The sequence below is a fragment of the Phyllobates terribilis genome, unplaced genomic scaffold, assembly GCF_046119375.1.
Source record: "Phyllobates terribilis strain yellow unplaced genomic scaffold, ASM4611937v1 Scaffold_5__5_contigs__length_657084704, whole genome shotgun sequence".
NCBI lineage: Eukaryota > Metazoa > Chordata > Amphibia > Anura > Dendrobatidae > Phyllobates > Phyllobates terribilis.
This window is the reverse complement of record NW_027362765.1, coordinates 38,585,442-38,608,340: the sequence shown is the minus strand read 5'-3', so window position 1 is coordinate 38,608,340 and position 22,899 is coordinate 38,585,442. Positions and strand designations below refer to the sequence as shown.

General features: G+C 43.6%; 1 pseudogene; it reads left to right on the top strand.

Moving 5' to 3' along the window:
- The window catches only part of LOC141270689 (uncharacterized), a 95,074-nt pseudogene that overhangs the window by 46,507 nt on the left and 25,668 nt on the right, over window positions 1-22,899 (top strand).

The following is a 22,899-nucleotide window of genomic DNA, read 5'->3' as shown; positions in this document are numbered from 1 at the left end:
CCGAGAGTGTTCTCGGACCATAAACCTCTGGAGCTGCTTATTAAAAAGATGGGGAGGACAGGGGTGCGGGTGGAGGTTTCATCCACTATGGCTGGAACATATTAATATGGAAGCAATGAAGAGGGAGTTAGATGAATATTGGCAGATCAATGAAGGTAGTGCTGATAGGCGAGTGGTGTGGGATTACATGAAGGCATATTTGAGGGCTATATAGACCTGAATCTGATCCCGCTACTGGGTAAGTTCAGAAGCAAAGTGGGGGCGTGGTGTAGATTACATCTATCAGTGGTGGGAAGGACAAATCTGATTAAAATGGTGCTGATGCCCCAGGTGCTGTACCTGCTGCCCAATGCCCCCATATGGTTACCTAAATGGTGGTTTTGTACAATCAATTCTATATTTAGAGATCTTGTATGGGGGAAAAAACATCCGAGGATTAGATTGGAAATATTACATAGGCCCAAAGATGAGGGGGTGCTGGCACTCCCGAGCACGTGGATTTACTATCTAGCAGCTCAGGGTCAACAGCTGAGGGGATGGAGAGAGACAGAGGGCACAGGTTCAGTGTGGCGGATATTGACTCGGGTACTGGGGAGAGATCCATTGGTTCAAGGACTGGAGGCAGGTAGTTTTAGGAAACTGGGACTGTCATGCTCCACTCTGACCCTGATACTCAAAGTATGGGTGGAGATTAAAAGGATTAGGGGAGTGGAGGCCCTGACTAATTATTCCCCTATATGGCAAAATGAAAAACTGCCGGAGTTTGACAAAATGGGGGAATTTAAAAACTGGACGAGGAAAGGAATTCAATACATGGCCCATTTACAGGACTCGCGAGGACTATTGACTTTTGAGAAACTACAGGAGGAATATGAGTTTTCTGAGATCTGTAGATTCCAGTATAAACAGTTCTGTCACGCTTACATAGCACAGGGTAAGACTGTTTCTATGAGGGTTCAAATAGACATATTGGAGGACTATGTGTGTAGTGATGGGGGAACAAAAGGAGTTATGTCAGGTATTTATAAGGACTTAATGCACACCTTTTTAATTAATTACCCGATTAAGGCTAAAGGAAAGTGGGAAGACGAATTGGGACCAATAGAAGAGGATAAGTGGGAGGCGATTATGGAATATATACCGCAATTGTCACTGAGTGAGCCAGGTAGACTCTCACAAATATATGTGCTCATAGAGTATACAGGACCCCCTGAAAGACTATATGGGGCAGGACTGAGACAGACTTCTGAATGCCCTCGTTGTCAGGCTGATGGGGCCAGGATCTTGCATATGTTGTGGCAGTGCTCTAGACTGGACTCATACTGGACAGCGGTTATTAACACTATAGAGGGAGTGTATGACTGTAGAATTGAGAGGGATCCTGTGGTTTGTATTTTAGGTTATGTGGAGGAGATCCAGATTCAAAATCAGTTCAAATTGGCGATAGCTAGGTTGTTATACATTGCACGTAAATTAATAGCCAGGCATTGAATAAATGAAGAACCGCCAACGATACAAGAATTTTTTTAGACAATCAGACTTTATTGTAAATATGGAAAAAGGTATTGATGGCAAAAAAAAGGTAAAAGACGTTCAATGCATTGTGGACACCATGTGTGGAGAGACTATGATCCCGAAAGGAGGATGTACTTCTGAGTATTTGTTGTTGATGGTTTTTTTTTTTTTTAAACAGTCATTTTTATTAAAGGTTTTAACATTTGCATAAAGCATGAGTACAAAGATTTCACATCAAAGCTTTACATGAATACTCAAAGATAGAAAATCCCCCCTACCATTCTCCCCTCCCAAAATGCAGCAATTTATGTAATGTATAACGTCCTCCATGCCTGAAATAAAACTGTCATCTATCCAAGCAACTCTGTTTCGTTTTCAATTTTGTCCGCCCTATTGTCCATGTTACATGGTTACAAGTGTCCAGAAACCACCTGACTAGACCTTCAAGATCCCCAAAATGCCTTGAATGTCGTTTAATAAATACCACTTGGAATGAGCAAATGGCTGAACCACCCCCACAATTTCCTTTTGTGAGCATTTCCTTTCTAGGAATTGTCTCCACTTTTCAAAGAATTTCCCGGTCAGTTTGGCCTTATGCCTTTCTGCCTCCAATTTTTATAAAAGCATCAGCTGTTTTAGGTTGGACACCACTTCCTTCATGGAGGGAGCCTTCTCCGATATCCAATTTCGTAGAATGCATTTTTTTGCCAAGATCATGATACTGTGTATTAGGGTGTGTCTGCGTCCCCGTTGACCTATATCCTCCCCTTCAAACCCTTCTCCTCTGTAATGAAAAATCCAGAAGTATGGATCTAATGCCCATTTTTTCCCCCAGATCCTCTTAACCAGACTCCTAATACTCTTCCAAAAAATTTAAATGTTTTACATCTCCATAACCCGTAAAACATGTCAGTATTATCTTCTTGACATTTCGGGCAGGGCCTCCGTCGGATTCCACCCTCCCCCGAATCGGGACATTGAACCCATAAATGGCCCTATGAATGATCCTAAATTGGGTATCTCTCCATGCCTCATTAATCACTTTTTTTTCATTGTTGCCCATCCTTGTAGGATCTTATCAGCTATGTCCGGGTCATTAAGCTGTTTCGCCCAGCCCTTGAAAATTGTTTGCTCGCCTGTCGGGGATAGAGTTTCTCTCAACGCACCGTATATTCTTGATACATTCAGAGCTTACAGATCACCCTCTAGTAATTTGTCTATAACATTTTTACATAACTCCCTCACAATCGAACACAAATCTTTCATAATCCGGCCTTTAAGCTGTGAGTATTGTATACTTTGAAAGGAGCTGAGATTAAATCGTTCCACCACTTCCTTCTCAGTCATCCATCTCTTTTCTTTCACATGCATAATATCTTTCATCCGTCTCACCCCTTTTTCCTTCCATTCCTTAAAGAGTTTATTTTCCTTTCCCAGCCTAAAATTCGGATATGCCCAAGGTTCCAAGTATTTAGACACTTTCCACGAAAGCCCCATCTTTTTCCGTACCGCTTTCTAAGTTAACAGCGTGTCGCGACATATTATGGAGTTTCTAATTTTCGTTGTTGATGTTTTTATAAGGAAGGGGAGGGAGGGGATGCGCTGTAATTGAAAATATGTGACCTTGTTGGACATTGTATTGTCTGGACTCTGTTTCTTTGTTTGAATTTCGTTAATAAAAATTTATCTGATTTAAAAAATAAAAGATCCAACTGAAGATTGATCTATACTCATTGCCGGAAGTTACATATTTTGTAACACTGGTCCCGATCGATAACGGTCCATTGGACCTTCTCTCCAGCTAAACTGAATCATCTCTGCGATCAGTCTAGTAAGTCTTCTATTAATCCTTTTTATTTTTTGCAACTGTATATTCTGTACTGTATTGTATCCTTTGTATATTTTTCATAAACCCTGCCTCCCTTTTGGATTAAATATAAAATTGAATTGTCCTGTTTCTTTTGCTTGGTAATCGTTCCTTCCCCGAAGCCATATACGCTATCAGAAAGCAGGCGTCCGATCAGGCCTGTATTATGTTTCAAATCTGATCTGTGGTGGCAGCGAATAATATTAAGTGGGTTATCGTGAGGCTATCAGTGATTGTAAGAGGGCATATACATATATTCCATGTGTTGGAAGGTGGTGTGTATGCCGTGCGCTGACTGCTAGCTTGCTGATAACTACTTAGTGAGAACAGCCTGCAGCCTCCTATATTGATTGTCGGCCAATCGTGCAATTGTCCGGCAATAGGGGGCAGCAGAGAGCTGTTTGCTCAAGAGGTCACAGTGGGTGGTCTCTATGAGTAATCGGATCATGTGAATCCCTGACATAGACCTAGGAGTTTTTGCAACCTCCCTCTATCATACTATAGACCTGTATATTGCTAGCCGTACATAATTGAATTATATTCCTTATAAACTTTTTAAGGCCAATGACATGGTCTTCATATTTATTTGAGGTACTTTTTGCATCATACTTGCCTAAGGCACTCTTTGCACTGTATACCCTATTTTACCAAACATATATGGTTATACTGAGTTGCTTTTTATATTATACTTACCTAAGGTACTCTCTGCACTTTATATTCTGCTTATCAACATGGATTCACCAGTCTACTGATCCTAACCATGCTCTAGTTTTTTCGGTTCTGGTGTTTGTCCTGCAGTAACATTTACTTTGTATATACCCCTTTTTGGGTACCATGCGATTTTATTTTCACTATGTGTGTGCTCTCTCTTTTTCTTCGCCACCATGTACCCACTTGTATTTAAAATAAAGGTATTTTATCTATTTTTTATGTTCAGCCCACTCATTCAGGCTTTATAGCTATATTTGTTTGGCTCATACACCTCTTGCCTCGGGCCTCGTACACCTCGTGCCTCATACAGCTTGTGCCTCCAGGCTTTGTACACCTCTGGCCTCGTAGCTTCTAGCTTTGTGCCTCTGACCTCCAGATCCTATTTTATGGTTGAAGGGAAACCTATGTCTGTCGAGTTCATCATAGAATATGACATACTAGTGATCCAGGGAGAGGAGGCAGATGCTAATTGCCCGATGTTAGGGGAAAATATCCTTCCTAACTCCACATACGGCTGTTATGTCTGTGTAGCAACTCACTCGGGTAAATAGGTTACATACAAAAAGTGCAACTGATCATACCGGTTCCTGTACGGACTAGAGATCCTGACCCCTGCAGTCCCTATTAGAAAATATGCCTACTTCCTAAAAAGAAACAGAAGATAGATGCAGGGATCATTGTTATGATCACGCGTGGATCGTGGACCCATGGTGGCACGAACCAGACTTACCTGGGAGGGGCGTGGCTAAGCTACCACCTGATTTTTCACTAGAGCTCCTGATGGTGGAGTTAGACTTGAACCCGAGGTGGTTGCTAGGTACCACTCCCAGAGCAGCCTCCAGTGCTGCAGCCGCTGACCCCCCTGGGAGGCACGCAGGCTCGGAGCCGGAGTAACCGACCAGACAGGAACTGAGTCACCTGCAGGAGAGGTACAGTACCTCAGGTGCAGGCAGGCACATACACGCTAGACAAGAACAAGGAAGGTTCAGGAATACTAGGTAGGTAAGGATGGAAAAGGATAGGAAAACAGGTCCAAGTTCAGGCTCGACCAGAACAGGGAAAGGTTCAAGATCAGACAAAGGGCACTGGTGAATGGTACTTGTTCAGACATAACAGGTTTAAAGGTAGGTACTGATTCAGACACTGTAGGTTTGGAAATAGGGACTGATTCAAACATGGGGCCCGATTCAGATACAGCAGGTTTGGAGATAGGTTCAGACAGAATTAGATCAGATACAAGGCACAGGCTTTACCGTTCAGGCTCAGGGAAAAGTTTGTGTAAACACTTAACCTGACAACAGACTAAACAGCTTCAAGACAAGTTAGACACTAAAGTCCTAGATGTTGAACAGCCTCCTCGCTATAGAGAAGGGTACCTTAAATACCAGATGCCATTTCAGGAGAGCGCGTGCTACCCCTATAAGAGGCAGGAGGTGAGCACGCACACTATGTGTATTGCCCGGAGACCTGCAAGGCATGTGCAACCGCAGGAACATGTGCGCTGCGGTGGCTGCCCACAACAGGAGCATGACTGGGATGGGAAGCATGTCGGCATCCCTGCCGGCGAGAGGAGGCTTTCAGGGACGCTGGCGTTACAATCATAAACAGCAAAGAAATAAACCCTAGCTGATCTTTCACTGACTAGCTTAAACTATGGCTGTACATCCAAATGAGACTATCATCAGCAGGGTGAAAGTATATATAGTCGCACTCAAAAGGTGATAGGGCAGACAAATGAGTAAATTAATACACCTGTTACCCTAAAAAGACTGCAGAAAGGATAACAGATACTAAACACCCAGAGAAAAGGTGTATCACCTATGACTTGGCGGACAGAGAAGCCGACTACAGAGCACAGGCTCAAAGATTCGAACCCAGAAGAATAACAACAGCAATCAGATTACTTCCGAGATCAACGTCCCATCACAGAATCTAGTGCCCATAACCTGTAATGTTATACATGTCATGAAATGTATCAAGGCTTTCCTTGAACTTTGTTGGGAATCAAACATTGCATCATGTTACAGTAGAGAATCTATAGTCTCACTGCTCTTACATTAAAGAATCCATAGTCTCTCTGCTTTGACAGTAAAGATTTGCCCTCTGTGATTGGGAAGAGACCTTCTTACCTCTAGACATACAGTTTGGTCCCTTGTCGCTGTTGTAGACTAGGCGTGAAAGATCTTTGGGAAGATCTCTTTATGTTCCTCAAGTATTTGCACATTGTAATGGACTTGCCTTTAGGCTTTTGTTCTTGCCTGCTGAGTATTGAGCCCAAGTTTGATAACCTGTCCCAGTTACCAAGAATTTTTTATTTTATAATAATAATTAAAAAAAAAAAAACATAAGTTATAAATGATTATTACTACCATCTGTGGTAGTTTGAAAGACACTGGAGGGTGGGAGCGGCCTTTTAACCTGTCTATGATCCTGTCCCTGTATAGGTCATGGAACCTCCTGGTTTGCTGTCCTGAGGGACTACCTCTAAATCGAATTACTAGTCAGTCTAATTCCCCTTTTTGGGATCTACTGAGTAGATTTGTGACTTATACAGCGTTCTATTATGCTGTAAAAGAGGCCCTAATGGTGGTGGCCGTACTTTATATGGAGAAAACCTGGTGACAGGTTCCGTTTAATACATAAAGGTCTGATATTTTTACCTTCAAGAGACTGAAAGATGTTTTCTCTGTTAAACATTGCATTGTACAAATGTCATTTGTAAGAACTTGTACTGGAGCCATCCATAGTTGAGTCTTAGAGGCCAGAAAATAAATGTCCTCCTTTCTTACAAGAGTAAGTGACGTTAACCCTTTAAGAGCAATGAGAGTATGTAATTTTTACACTTTTATGTTTTCCTTGTTGTGAAGACCAGCTGTTGATTTGAAGACAAACGGGTTGGTAAGTCTGTACTGCGGCAGCCAGGAGGTCTGGCAGATGATTGTATGATCAGAGTGGTCGGAAAGGGTAGACAAAAGACAGTGATGGCTCCCCTGATGATTCCGATAAGCGATGAAACGTGTTGGGAGGTTCTTTAGGGTTAACACACCATTACTTGGAAAGAGGCAAAGTAACCACGACATAGGTTCATGGGAAATCCGTCCAATGGGTGAGACCAATCTTTTATTCAGAATATTTAATGTTGGACATGTTTATGAATAAGGCATCCAGGGGTATTACTTGTCCAAGGCAAGAGTTTGAGGGGGTGATTTTCGGAGGTAATCTCCAGCATCTCTTTGTGTCTTGTAGACTGAGAGTATACCCAGTTATGTTGCTGCATAGAATGTATGGCACTTTTGGCCCATTCTTTTAAAAGGTACTTGTGGCTGGAATTGTTTGGCATACTATAGACAGAAGGGTGGGAAAGCAGTCAAATCAGTATTTCCCTATGGTTATTGAGCACATAAAAATTCGGTGCATAAAGAAGGCACTAGGTTGATAGGTGCATACCAAGATATGGAGAAACGAGAATGCCATTAAATACACACCTTACCTAAGAGAAAGTGATAATAGCTGAGACCACTAAGAAAAATTAATTGAAAGTGGCTTAGTTTTGGATGGGGGTGCCATAAACGTCACCAATTGTTTGTCTAGAGCACTATTGTTTGTATTTTATTAAATTTGAATGCCTGAAGTAAAAGTTATATTTTATAAATCTTATTTTGGCATGCATAATATTTTTTGCTGGTGTATTACTCCTCTATTTGGGAGGCAGAATAAACAAACAGAGTCAAACATCATGCTCTACTTGTTCGTGCTCTGAGATCTAATGTTTGATTGTCAACTGGTTTTGTCTACATCACTTGCAATTTCTATGTATATTTTAGAAATGTTAATACAAATATTTTTTTTAGGATATTTTATTCAGAAATAATAATCTTTATTCCTGGCAGATGCCTGTACCAGGAGATCACAGGGACAAGTGACATCTGCAATTTTTAAATCAGATGACCTTGAGATCACACAAGATATAAGTGAAGTCAATGCCATTACTCCAGATGTTCCATCATCCCTTCACATCAAAGATCTATCAACTGATCCTTTTAAACAGGTCCAAACTTCAGATTCATCACAGACTATTAAGAAAATTAAACATTACAAAAGAGGCAATAAAAATCATACTGCTCTTACAGCAAAGAAGCCATTATCAGGTGCAGAAAAAAGAAATAATTTTTCCCTCAAAATGTCTTTTGTTCACACAAAAGAGAGAAGATTTTCTTGTTCACAGTGTGGGAAATATTTTAACCAGAAATCACATCTTGTTAGACATGAGAGAGTTCACACAGGGGAGAAGCCATATTCATGTTTAGAATGTGGGAAATGTTATAATCAGAAACTAGATTTAGTTGTCCATCAGAGAAGTCACACAGGGGTGAAGCCTTTTTCATGTCCAGAATGTGGGAAATGTTTTGCAGGTAAATCATATCTAGTTAAACACCAGAGAACTCACATAGGAGAGAAGCCATATTCATGTTCAAAATGTGAGAAATCATATACAGATAAATCAAGTCTTGTTAGACATCAGATATTTCACACAGGAGAGAAGCCCTTTTCATGTTCAGAATGTGGGAAATGTTATGCAAATGAATCAAGTCTTGTTGTTCATCAGAAAATTCACACAGGGCTGAAACCTTTTTCATGTTCAGAATGTGGGAAATGTTTTGCAGATAAATCAAATTTTGTTAGACATCAGAAACTTCACACAGGGGAGAAGCCATATTCATGTTCAGAATGTGGGAAATGTTTTAATCAAAAATCAGATTTATTAATCCATCAGAGAACTCACACAGGGGAGAAACCTTTTTCATGTTCAGAATGTGGTAAATGTTTTTCAGAAAAATCAAGCCTTGTTACACACCAGAGAATTCACACAGGAAAAAAGCCGTTTTCATGTTCAGAATGTGAGAAATGTTTTAATCAGAAATCACATTTAATTATCCATCAGAGAACTCACACAGGGGAGAAACCTTTTTCATGTTCAGAATGTGGGAAATGTTTTGCAGATAAATCACGTCTAGTTTTACACCAGAGAACTCACACAAGGTAGAAGCCCTTTTCATGTTCAGAATTTGTAAAATGTTTTAATCATAAATCACAAGTAGTTGTCCATCACAAAACTCACCTGGGGAGAAGCCAGAGACATATCTAGGGGATGAGGGGAGGGGGGGGTCAGGCGGGGCATTTGCCCCTGGTGCAGTCAGAAGGTGGTCGCCGTCTGGCCGCCTAATGCAGCGGTCAGAGGTGTCTCCCCGGCGGCTGCATTTTGCCATTCGCTGGACTGTGAGTCGGTCATTTTCTGAGCTGGCTCTCAAGCTGACAGCTGGCTCAGAGAAGGTGCAACGTGCCACCTCCCAGTTATCAATTGTACTCGCATCTTTAAGACTGATGAGAGTACAATTGAAGCCCTGACTGCTGAGTCAGTGAGATGTCAACAGCATGATCAGGTAATGTGATCATGCTACTGACGTCACTCAGCGCAAATAACATTGATGGTAAGTGCTTCAGTGGAGCTGAAGACAATGACGATTTAGTGTACAGGGGGTGGAGAAGATTTGAGGACACAGTTTGGGGAGCAAGGAAGGGATGGGTGTGGACACAATGTGGGGAGCAGGAGAAATTTGAGGGCACAGTATGAGGAGCAAGGGGAAGATGGTGGGCATGAATTAGAAAACACAATACGGAAGGAAGAAAAACCCGAACAAACTGGTCAGTGGAACCTGTCAGACTAAGTAAACAATTATTGTTGTCCTTATACTCAATATAGCCCCTAAATATCATTATTACAATTCCAGTAATTTTAACTCCTAAGTATCATCACCACAATCTTAGCAATTTTACCAATATAGTATTACTAATTGCTATATAGTATTAGTGAATACCTTCTTTGACATTTACATTATGGGATCCTGGTACTTACACCATGAGACAAACCTGGCCGGGCATGCATAAGAAGTCTGTGTCCCACTCTCCTTCCTGGCCCCTGTATCTGCATGTATTCGGAGATGGGTGTTCAGCTGATCGACATCGCTGGTCACGTGACGCGGGGGGGGGGGGGCAGTTTGGGCGGGCGTAGTCCTCCTGATCGTGGATGCGTCATCAATACGCCCCTTTTCTCTCATTGGTTCTTGTCGCTATTTAACCTCATACCCATCTGCTGGACGTCACCCCGACGAAGGCAACTCCAAAACATGCGTCAGGGCACACGGTACCACGGATCACTAGGTAGTTATACATTGGGGGGTCTTTTCTCCCCTCCTTCCCTCTCCACCTATATTATTGCTGACGCTTGATGGTCACCATTAACTCTTGTCCATGAAGAAGTTTACTTCGTCTGACAGGTTCCACTGATCAGGCCACTTGGCTTTGTGGGCTCAGCATTGTTTTGTTCCCTCCTTCATTGACAACCCGTCTCTTCTATAGGATACTGAGCACTTTTTTTGTACACCTGTTCTCTAGGATATAGAGTATCTTTTCAGCAGCACATGCTTTTTACTTTTGTATTGGCTGGCAGTATGTAATGACATATTTGTGCAGGGATATCTATACGTACCTTTACTTGGTTCTTGATCAAGGAGTTTAATTTGTACATATTAACACATATCCCTTTGCTTTATAGCGTCCTTGTATATTACTATTTAGGTTGGAGAGAATGTACGCATTTACTTGTTAAAAAGTCCTGGTATTTGTTCACGTATGTATTTAATTTTGTACTAATGGTGATTTTATGCTGTTTTTACATTCGTGTGTGTACACTCTCTGTTCACAGTGCCACGGTTATGCATTGACCATTTAATAAAGGCTTTTTATCTTGACATTGAGTTCCACCTTCTTTGTATTTATATGTCTTATGACCAGTTTGTTCGGGTTTTTCTTCCTTCGATATTGTGTTTATTCCGAATGGTCAGCCATTCATTACATGTCCAGCTATATGTGGCATATGTTATCTTGTTAGATATTATACATCCTATGACATATTATATATTGTTTTGTCCAGTGTGTTCTGTATTAATGTATGACAAAACAGTATGGGGGGGATGTTTGCAGACACAGTGTTGTGAGTGGGGGGATGGGTGCAGAGACAGTATGGTGAGTGGGGGAATTTATGCAGTGCGAGGAGAAGAATGTATGCAGACCCAGTATGGGAAGCGAGTGTGATGGGATGGGTGCAGACACAAAATGGGGAGTCGGGGGATGTGTGGGTATGGACAGCGAGGGGGTAAATATGTGAGCAGACAGTATGATTAGCAGGGGGATGTGAGAGGAGACAGTATGAGGAGGGAGGGGGTTATATGTGAGGAGACTATTGAGGGGAATAGTGTGACGAGACTATGTGGGGAGAAAAGTGTGAGTGGGCACAGAATAGAGACTGAGTAGTGTGGGGGGTTAGACTGGAGGGACAGTGTAAGTGCACAGCCAGGAGGGTACAGTATGCTGAGAAGGGAGAGTGTGATTAGGGAGCACAGTATAGAGACTGGGCCCTATAGTGGGGACCCAGTGTGAGAGCAGTGTAAAGAGGGAGGGCAGTGTGGAGGGCATGTACGAGAAGAGTGACAGTGTGAGAGTCATATTTTGTGCAGGGCAGATAGTGAGGGGAAATTATTTATTCAGGGGTTCAGCGTAGGGCAGATATTTTTATTCAGGAGCATTATATTGACACTGCTATTTTTAAGGGTATAGTGTGGGGATGTGCTGCTCAAGACCGGAGAAGATGGGAGTCTGCAGAGACTAGCTGTGGCTGTGAAAAGTTATAGTGTCAGGACAAGATGAAGAGAAGAAATAGAACTACTCCGATCAGAGACAATGTCATCTATAAGGTACCTGGATGTAAATTTTATTTTGTGATACTGACTAATTCTCATTAGTACTGTGTTTCCTGTATGGTCCGCAGACTGATGATGACTGGTGGCAGCAGCTCCCAGTATCTCCTTAACATTATTAAAGGCATACTGGAAGTTGTAGGTTCATGCGATACAAATGTATATGGGTCTGACCTGACATTACAATTGATGTACCATGGTTATTCTAGTGCTGAATTCATGTACTGATAGTGGTTCTTGTGATGTATTCATGTACTGATGAGGGTTTTGATGCTGTGTTTCTGTACTGATGGGGGTTATACGGATGTATTTCTGTACTGCTGGTGGTTCTTGTGATGTATTTCTGTACTGATGAGGGCTGTGTGTCTGTACTTATGGGGGTTATAGTAATGTATTTCTGTACTGCTGGTGGTTCTGGTGATGGATTCTTGTGCTGTTATTGGTTCTGATCCTGTACACATCTAACAATCCATAACTTATAAGATTACGTGATGCATGGCTATGTTAATAAAGTCTTCTGCCATCTAGCAAGTTAAGGGTTACTATGTTTTTATGTTAACAGCATGAAAGGGGTTGTCCATGTTTGTGATGAGTCTGCAGTCATTCTGTGTGACTTCAGACTTCTGAATTCTCACAGTGCGCACTGCACGCTGTAGGGATTCTCTAGTGCTGGCCGTGAGAGCGGGAGGTTCCGAACCCGCAAGTATGCGATTTGCATCCATGCGGTGACATGCTGACTACGCATACATGGCCTCACTAAATGAACATGAATTGAGCGACGATGGATACATCTAGTCAGAATGTGGCCAGAAGTACATAAATCACATACTTGTGCCCACAGGACCGTCCACTCTTGACTTTTAGAGAGTCCTAAAAGTGTGCAGTGTACAAGCTGTTAGAATCCAGAAGTCTGCAGTCACCTAGAGTGACTGCAGAGTTTCATCTCAAACCTGGACAAGCCCTTTAATTATAAAATGAAGCACTGTAGCATGCCAATCCTAACAGCGTGTAATATGCTCACTGTCAGGATTCAATTCTGCTTGCTGATTCCAGCAGTCTCACGTATGGCCACTTCACTCATATGCGATTTTCATACGATCAAGTGACAACTAGATTGTCTTCCTGCTGAACTCATTTTCTCAATGAACATTGAGAGAATTAAGAAGAACAGTCAGTCTGCACGTGACTAAGTGTGCATCTCCCCAAATGTGTGGGTTTAGTGGCAAAGCCTAGATACACCTCTGGGAGAAGCCATTTATTTTTACAAATTATACAAGATAACAGAGACAGTAAAAGTAATGACAAATAATTAAATGAGAAAGAAAAAGCAATTTAGAACATATTAGAATTAAAATATATGTTACTAATAGACCTCTCTTATCTAAAAAGCAATATAACATTACCATTAAATATTTCATATTGTGGAGTGGAGACGTGCTCAGTGAGAAGGCGCCATTTTGGTCTGCGGCCGCTTTCAGCACCTTACTTCCGCTGGACTTGAGGATGTCGGGATTGCGGTGGTCCGTGGCGGAGCTGGCGCGGGGATCCGGCTTCGCACCGGATAGAGGAGCTGCGGCGCTTGTGTGGAGACCGGCGGATGGAAGAGGCCTGGAGTTCGGCGAGCGGAAGGATCTAGATCCTGCGGTCGCGGCCATCTTGCCTGACAGAGCTCAATTAGAGGTGACTAAACAACTGGCTGCTTCCCCTGTGTCACAAGCGGAAGATCCCTACTTCATCCCCTACCATCCCAAACCCTCTCCCTTACTCTGGGCAGTATATATTCCTCAACCCCTTGCCTTACAGAAGAAGCTGGGCTCCACTCCCAGGACACACAATAAGTGGTTCTCTGGGACTATTTTTCTTGGTGACTGCACGCTACACTGAGACACAGTGAACTCATAAAACAGTGCCCTTCTCTATCAGAGGACAAACAAAGGGGAGACTCCCCCCATGTCCCCTCCAGCCCTTTTAAATAATAACAAATAGTACTCTGAAATAAATTTCAAGTGAGGGGAGGCTTGCTGATGGAGGCGTAGAAAGGTTGGACCAGGTGCCTTACCCGTCATGCCCCCTCCATAGCCACCCATAGGCAAATTCACTTAAAGGAGCGTATGGGCAAACCCAGACGATCAACAAGACAGAACACAAACCCAGAGAACAATTCTAGAGCGATACAGTACAGACCAAAAGTTTGGACACACCTCATTTAAAGATTTTTCTGTATTTTCATGACTATGAACATTGTACATTCACACTGAAGGCATCAAAACTATGAATTAACAAATGTGGAATTATATACTTAACAAAAAAGTGTGAAACAACTGAAAATATGTCTTATATTCTAGGTTCTTCAAAGTAGCTACCTTTTTGCTTTGATGACTGCTTTGCACACTCTTGGCATTCTCTTGATGAGCTTCAAGAGGTAGTCACCGGAAATGGTCTTCCAACAATCTGGAAAGAGTTCCCAGAGATGCTTAGCACTTGTTGGCCCTTTTGCCTTCACTCTGCGGTCCAGCTCACCCCAAACCATCTCGATTGGGTTAAGGTCTGGTGACTGTGGAGGCCAGATCATCTGGCGTAGCACCCCATCACTCTCCTTCTTGGTAAAATAGCCCTTACACAGCCTGGAGGTGTGTTTGGGGTCATTGTCCTGTTGAAAAATAAATGATGGTCCAACTAAAAGCAAACCGGATGGAATAGCATGCCTCTGCAAGATGCTGTGGTAGCCATGCTGGTTCAGTATGCCTTCAATTTTGAATAAATCCCCAACAGTGTCACCAGCAAAGCACCTCCCACACCATCACACCTTCTCCTCCATGCTTCACGGTGGGAACCAGGCATGTAGAGTCCATCCGTTCACCTTTTCTGCGTCGCACAAAGACATGGTGGTTGGAACCAAAGATCTCAAATTTGCACTCATCAGACCAAAGCACAGATTTCCACTGGTCTAATGTCCATTCCTTGTGTTCTTTAGCCCAAACAAGTCTCTTCTGCTTGTTGCCTGTCCTTAGTAGTGGTTTCCTAGCAGCTATTTTACCATGAAGGCCTGCTGCACAAAGTCTCTTCTTAACAGTTGTTGTAGAGATGTGTCTGCTGCTAGAACTCTGTGTGGCATTGACCTGGTCTCTAATCTGAGCTGCTGTTAACCTGCGATTTCTGAGGCTGGTGACTCGGATAAACTTATCCTTAGAAGCAGAGGTGACACTTGGTCTTCCTTTCCCGGGGCGGTCCTCATATGAGCCAGTTTCTTTGTAGCACTTGATGGTTTTTGCAACTGCACTTGGGGACACATTCAAAGTTTGCCCAATTTTTCGGACTGACTGACCTTCATTTCTTAAAAGTAATGATGGCCACTCGTTTTTCTATACTTAGCTGCTTTTTTCTTGCCATAATACAAATTCTAACAGTCTATTAAGTAGGACTATCAGCTGTGTATCCACCAGACTTCTGCACAACACAACTGATGGTCCCAACCCCATTTATAAGGCAAGAAATCCCACTTATTAAACCTGACAGGGCACACCTGTGAAGTGAAAACCATTTCCGGTGACTACCTCTTGAAGCTCATCAAGAGAATGCCAAGAGTGTGCAAAGCAGTCATCAAAGCAAAAAGTGGCTACTTTGAAGAACCTAGAATATAAGACATATTTTCAGTTGTTTCACACATTTTTGTTAAGTATATAATTCCACATGTGTTAATTAATAATTTTGATGCCTTCAGTATGAATGTACAATTTTCATAGTCATGAAAATACAGAAAAATCTTTAAATGAGAAGGTGTGTCCAAACTTTTATATATTCCTCAACCCCTTGCCTTACAGAAGAGGCTGGGCTCAACTCCCAGGACACACAACAAGTGGTTCTCTGGGACTATTTTTCTTGGTGACTGCACGCCACACTGAGACACAGTGAACTCATAAAACAGGGCCCTTCTCTATCAGAGGACAAACAAAGGGGAGACTCCCCCCATGTCCCCTACAGCCCTTTTAAATGATAACAAATAGTACTCTGAAATAAATTTCAAGTGAGGGGAGGCTTGCTGATGGAGGCGTAGAACGGCTGGACCAGGTGCCTTACCCGTCATGCCCCCTCCATAGCCACCCATAGGCAAATTCACTTAAAGGAACGTATGGGCAAACCCAGACGATCAACAAGACAGAACACAAACCCAGAGAACAATTCTAGAGAGATACAGTACAGACCAAAAGTTTGGACACACCTTCTTGCCATAATACAAATTTCGGTGACTACCTCTTGAAGCTCATCAAGAGAATGCCAAGAGTGTGCAAAGCAGTCATCAAAGCAAAAGGTGGCTACTTTGAAGAACCTAGAATATAAGACATATTTTCAGTTGTTTCACACATTTTTGTTGAGTATATAATTCCACATGTGTTAATTCATAGTTTTGATGCCTTCAGTATGAATGTACAATTTTCATAGTCATGAAAATACAGAAAAATCTTTAAATGAGGTGTATCCAAACTTTTGGTCTGTACTGTTTATCCCACAACTCGAGATGCCTCAAAGATAGAGGCTCATACATTCATATTTGGTGGTCATGTCCACCTATCAAGAGCTTGTGGTTAGCAATATTTGATCTCTACAATAAACTATGCATTAGAAGGATCCAACCCAATAGAGTTAGCCCTATTATCACTAAGTGACATCTCAATATCTAAATTTAAGAAGGGCCTACTCAGACATTTTCTCACAGATGCTAGAAATTTGATCCCACGGTATTGGAAGTACGAAAGAAATCCAACACACTCAGAATTTGTGTCTGAGCTCAACAACATATATAGAATGGAGTTATTGATAGGTCAAGATGCTGTAAATCCTGACAATGTTTATAATACATGGGCCCCATGGATCGCCTTTAGGGAAACTCCAGAAATGGATATTTGGCTGAACTGAATAGTAACTCACGCTTCGATATCCACAACACCTCACACACTGCATCTGTTTATTGAAGCGCCAATTGATACTCGACTGAATCGAAAGACCAGGCTACTTTGGAGCCATTGATTTGAACTTATCCAGAGACAAGAGCTAATCCTTTCCCTCCCCTTTTTCCCTCATCTTCATCCCCCAGCCTTTTTTTCCCCAACTTCTCTTTCTTTACTTTTCTCTTTCTCCTTCCTCATATCTTTGGCTTATATATATACATCACGTTATTATTGTTCATGTTTATATACTTTATTAACGTTGATAATGATACATAATATATATCTTTATTGTTAATAAAACTTAAGTGACTAAATTTTTTTCAATAAGCACATGTAATCTTAAATTTTGAATTGTTACACGATTTTCCAATTGTTATGCTCAATTGATTATCCATAATTTTTCAATAACGCTTTGATTTACAAAAAAAAAAATAATATTGTTATATATTTATATATTCACTATATGGACAAGAGTATTGTGACTCCCTCCATGCCCCCAAAAAATACCCAACATTTTTTCCTTTTTCTCTAATCCCCTCCACGACAGCACCAACAGCAGGTTGCCTCCTCTTCCTAATTAGGGACAGGAAACACAAGAAGTTAAATAGCCCTCCCCTTCCCTCCATCCTCAGTGTTTTCCTGTCTCTAATGGGATGAAGAGGTTTCCTTCTTGGAGGTTGTGGCCAGCGAGGAGTTTCCCCAACTCACATACCTTAGCCGGGCAGCCATGGAACGATCACCCCGGGTCTCCCTGAACGCTGGTGAGATGGCTGGGGGCCTCCCGTAGCTCCCCAGCCAGTTACAAAGGGCTCCCCCCCCTCCCTGCTACCACTCTCCTCCGGAGCCTCACCGGCAGCAGAGAGCGCACACAGGAAGTGACGCGCCGGAATTGCAATGGGAGCGTTTTCACTTCCGATTGCGTTCCAAGGTAGAACACACCGCCATTTTGGTGGGAAATTTGAAAAAAAAAGATTGGCTGGACCTGATGTCAAGAGAGGTGGAGCCTCATCCTATTGGATGGGAAAAGGCGCTTGATCTGTTTCCTGTACAAATAGGACCCAGATGGAAGACTCCATAAGGTAGGCCTGAGGTTCTAATGATGGATGTGTCTGCCCCTAAAGCTTCTGCAGAGCCCAGCGCAAACCCTGGCCCAGTGAGTATGTCTGGTAAAGGGTAGGTCCGTCTTGGTGCAGGATCCATCCTTATGTCTTCCGCTTGTCTTTTAGAGTGACAAAGATCCTGCACCAAAACCAAAAGAAAAACCTGCAAGTCGCAACTGTGCCATTTGTAGTAAGAAGGTCCCACCCGCCCACAAAAAGGCTCTATGTCAGTCGTGTACGGAAAAAATCATCCGTGAAGAGCAACCCTCCTTAATGGATGAAGTCAGAGTAATGGTACGCCAGGAGATCCAATTGTCCTTGGCCACCTTTTCACAATCCTTTTCTGGGGGTCCCTCAGTATCCAGGAAGAGGAAGTACGCCCCAGAAGTTACCTCAGACTCAGAGGCATAAAATACAGCCCCTGAGGAATGGTTAGGGGAAGGTGAAGGCCGTAATACTGATCCGGATGATAGGAAGTTTTTCTTCTCCTCGGATGACCTTGAAGAACTTCTATTTGCTGTCACAAACACAATGGGAGTAGAAGAGGAGAAAAACGTCTCGCACGGTCCAGGACGACATGTTTGGGGGATTGAGATCAAGGAAGAAAATGGTGTTCCCCATTCATGACGAATGGGAATTTCCAGAAAGGAAGCTGAACATTTCATCTGACCTAAAGGATCGCTTTTCCTTAGATGAGGACGTCTCTAAATGCTGGACAGAGACACCTAAAGTCGACATCCAGGTGACCAGAGTGGGGAAGAAAACTACCTTACCCTTTGAGGACTCTTCTCAGCTTAGGGATCCACTTGACCGCAAGATGGATAGTCTACTTAGGAAGTCATGGGAGATGTCAGCTGCCGCCCTGAGGATGAACGTCGCTTCCACCTGCGTCACAAGAACCCTGTTCCACTAGTTACATCAGTTAGAGGATCATATCCAGGGTGGTACCTTGAGAGAAGGTCTTCTGGCCTCCCTGCCCCTCTTACAAAAGGCAGCAGGATTCCTGGCGGACGCCTCCGCTGAATCCGTCCGGATTGCAGCAAGAACTTCAGTTCTCTCCAATACCACAAGAAGGGCACTGTGGTTAAAGATGTGGAGCGGTGACATCCTATCGAAAACCAAATTATGCTCCATACCCTTAAAGGGGGAATACGTCTTTGGTCCGACACTGGATGATTTATTGGAGAAAGTATCCAATAAAAAGAAATCTCTCCCAGAACAAAAATGCCCAAAAAGAGGCCATTTCGTCCTCCTCAGACATAAAATCCCTCATAAAGAGGAAAGGGTAAATCGGGTCTCTGGAGCTACCCCAAAGGAGGAAGAGGTAGATGCATTTTTCAATCCCAACGTTCTGATAGGCAATGACGCCAGACAGGTGGGAGGCGGAATCTCAGGATTCTTCAGGCAATGGCGGAGAATAACATCAAACCCCAAGGTCCTAGACTGGGTCAGGTCAGGAATAAAAATAGAATTTTCCTCCTTTCCCACTCAGAAACTGAAAGTAACATCTGTCTCATCAGCAAAACTCCAGAAGGTTCTAACATCAGAACTTCAGCAGATGCTATCTTCAGCAGTAATTGTTCCCGTGCCAGAAGCAGAGCAGGGCAAGGGCCATTACTCAAGATTATTCCTGGTAAAAAAAAAAAACTGATCCCATCGGTAATCATCAACCTGAAGCACCTAAATCAATACATTCTTTACCAAAGATTCAAAATTGAGTCTGTAAAAACCACGGTCCCACTGATCGGAAAAAACTTTGTCATGGCTACCGTAGACCTAAAAGACGCATATTACCATGTGCCCATTCACCCAGATTACCAGTGATATCTGAGGTTTGCAGTCTCACTAAATCAGACGGTATGCCATTCCAGTTCAGAGTCTTTCCCTTTGGCATCTCCTCAGCGCCCCGGACCTTTACAAAAATTATGGTGGAAGTAGTCGCATACATCAGGAAAAAAGATATCTGAATCGTTCCTTACCTAGACGACTTCCTCATCACGGCTCCTTCTACTCCCGTCCTCAAAGAGCAACTTCAATCAGTCTTACAAACCCTGGGATCCCTGGGCTGGATCATAAATCGGGAAAAATCAGACCTTACCCCATCAACACAAAAGGTCTTCTTAGGAATCCTCTTAGATTCTCAAGATCAGAGGTCCTTGCTACTAACACCCAAAAAATTAAATGTGAGATCAAGGGTCCAGATACTAAAGAACCAAAAGACGGTATCCATAAGGTTCGCCATGTCTGTTCTAGGATCAATGAAAGCATGCATCCAGGCAGTCCCCTGGGCCCAGGCTCACACAAGAATCCTTCAGAACTTTGTCCTCTCTCGCTGGGACAAACCTCCAGAGATGCTCAACTCAAAAATATCTCTTCCCCAGCATGTGAAAGTATCTCTCAACTGGTGGCTCAACCTGGGAAATTTGACCAAGGGGATTTCGTGGATTCAGCACCCAATCTCTTCTCTAACAACAGACGCCAGTAAAAGAGGTTAGGGAGCAGTCAGATCCCGGAAGATCTTCCAGGGCATCTGGCCCAGAGATGGACGACCAATCCTCAAATTCCAGAGAACTGAGAGCTGTAGAGGAGGCACTGAGGGCAGCAGGTCCTATTCTCTAGAGAACTCACGTCATGATTTATTCCAACAACATGACAATGGTGGCCCATCTTCGTCATCAGGGCAGTACAAGGTTCAGAAGCCTACGAAAAGTCTCGGCAAGAATTTTCTTCAGGGCAGAACATCAGCTCTATTAGTAGCCATCACTACAGCAAGAAGAGTCAGCGAGATCCAGCCCCTTTCCACCAGGGATCCTTCTCTGAGAATCCTGGATGACAGAATAATCCTCCGCCTAAACCCTTCTTTTCTTCCAATGGTATTTTCTCATTTTCACATGTCCAAGGAGATAATTCTCCCATCGTTTTGTCAGAATCCAAAACACAACAGAGAATCGGATTTTCATTCTCTTGATGTCCGAAGAATCATCTTTTACTACCTACAACAGATGGAGTCTTGGAGAAAAGGTCAGAACCTTTTTGTCCAGTACTGGGGACCAAACAAAGGGAAGAAAGCCTCCAAAAGTTCTCTAGCTAACTGGATCAAAAAGCAATCCTCTGGTGTAGCTAAAAGCTCATTCCACCAGAGCCATGTCAGCTTCATGGGCCAGTGCTTCCATCGAGCAGATCTGCAAAGCTGCCACCTGGTCCTCGGTCCATACCTTTACCAAGCATTACAGATTAGATTTGATGTCTGTAAAAGATTTAGCCTTTTCCAGAAAAGTTCTGCAGGCTGTAGTCCCTCTCTAACGATATTCTTTGGTATTACTCCTGTAGGTGCTGTCGTGGAGGAGATTAGAGAAAATAGAATTAGACTTACCGGTAATTCGGTTTCTAAGACCCTCCACGACAGCATGGGTAATTTCCCCACCCATGAAACTTTATGTTCATTTAAAATTCCTTGGTGTTAATAAATAATTCAAGCATTCATACTGTGTGGTTATTGGAAAACACTGAGGATGGAGGGAAGGGGGGCTAGTTAACCTCTTGTGTTTCCTGTCCCTAATTAGGATGGGGAGGCAACCTCCTGTTGGTGCTGTCGTGGAGGGTCTTAGAAACTGAATTACCGGTAAGTCTAATTCTATTTTTTCCTTAACGCCCAATTTTAGTGATTTGCCATTCATTAGAGTTTCTATAAATCCACAACCTCTGTCTGAACAAATGATTGTTATACGAACCATCTTGGTTGGAGTAGAAGGCTTATTGCACCCAACAAAGACACTCAATAAATTTTTGAATATGGACTGGGACAGCAAACTCATTCGACATTATGCTTTTCTTATAAAGGACATGGAAGGAGAAAAGCCAAAGGACTTAGATCTGCACACATAGCCCAGTATCTGCAAGGACTATGCTGTACTTAGCCTTACCTCTGGAGCCACGGGAAATATTAACACCACACTGCATACACAATGAAACCTGGACTCAATCTAAGCCGAAGCCCAGACGGCGTAGGGGGGAGTCCTTCTTTGGGGCGCCTTGTGCATAACCTTGCCCATAACCCCTCTGCGCACGAGTTCCCATTACCTAATGGTAGCAACCAACCACCTCCCGCCCAAAACCCCTCCTTGGGTTCCCCAGGGTCCCAGATACCAGCTGCAGGGCCCCTCCCTAAAGTTAGAAATCGTGCCCGGGGCCGCACTGTTAGAAAACAGTCAGCGCGGCCCAGAGCTGCAGCAAAGAGCAGGCCTACGCCTGCAGAGTGGGCGGAGCCTGCGCCACGCGGCTTAGATGTGGCAGGGGGCAGGGAAGCGCCGGCAGCCAGAGGCGCAAAGATGCAGGCCGGACAGCCTCTCATGCCCAGTCGGAAAGGGAACACGCACAGCAAGGCAGGCAGCGCGGCAGTACAGGGAGACCCGCGGTCACGTGGCCAGGAGGCCCTGCTGTCACGTGACCGCGGGGAGGGGCCTCAGAGGTAAGGAGAATGGGAATGCACAGCGTTAGAGCCAGTACAATGTCAGCCGGGCATCCTCTCATGCCCGTCCGGAGCTGCCACACACATAGGTGGGTGCAGCGGTGATCTACCACATGGGTTGCAGCAGCGCCCGCGTGACCAGGAGGGGCCCCACATGCAAAGCGGCTCCACTGAGGGACGGTGCAGCAGTTGCGGAGGCCGGGCAGCCTTTCATGCCCGGCCTGGAAAATAACAGATTTGGCGCTGTGTGCCAGCAGCCGGGGACTGCTGAAGACACATAGGCGCAGGACCTGGCATACCCTCTTCCTCTCAATAGCCCCTACCAGACAGGGTTTCGTTGTGGGCGAGTGCAGAAAGACTGTCGGCACCCGGTGTTGTTCAAACTGCTGGAACGGTTGGGTAAAGAACTACTTGAGATCGGCAGCTCAGAGTATGAGCTAACACTTTTCCGGTTAGCTTTCTCCTGGGCCTTTTTCAG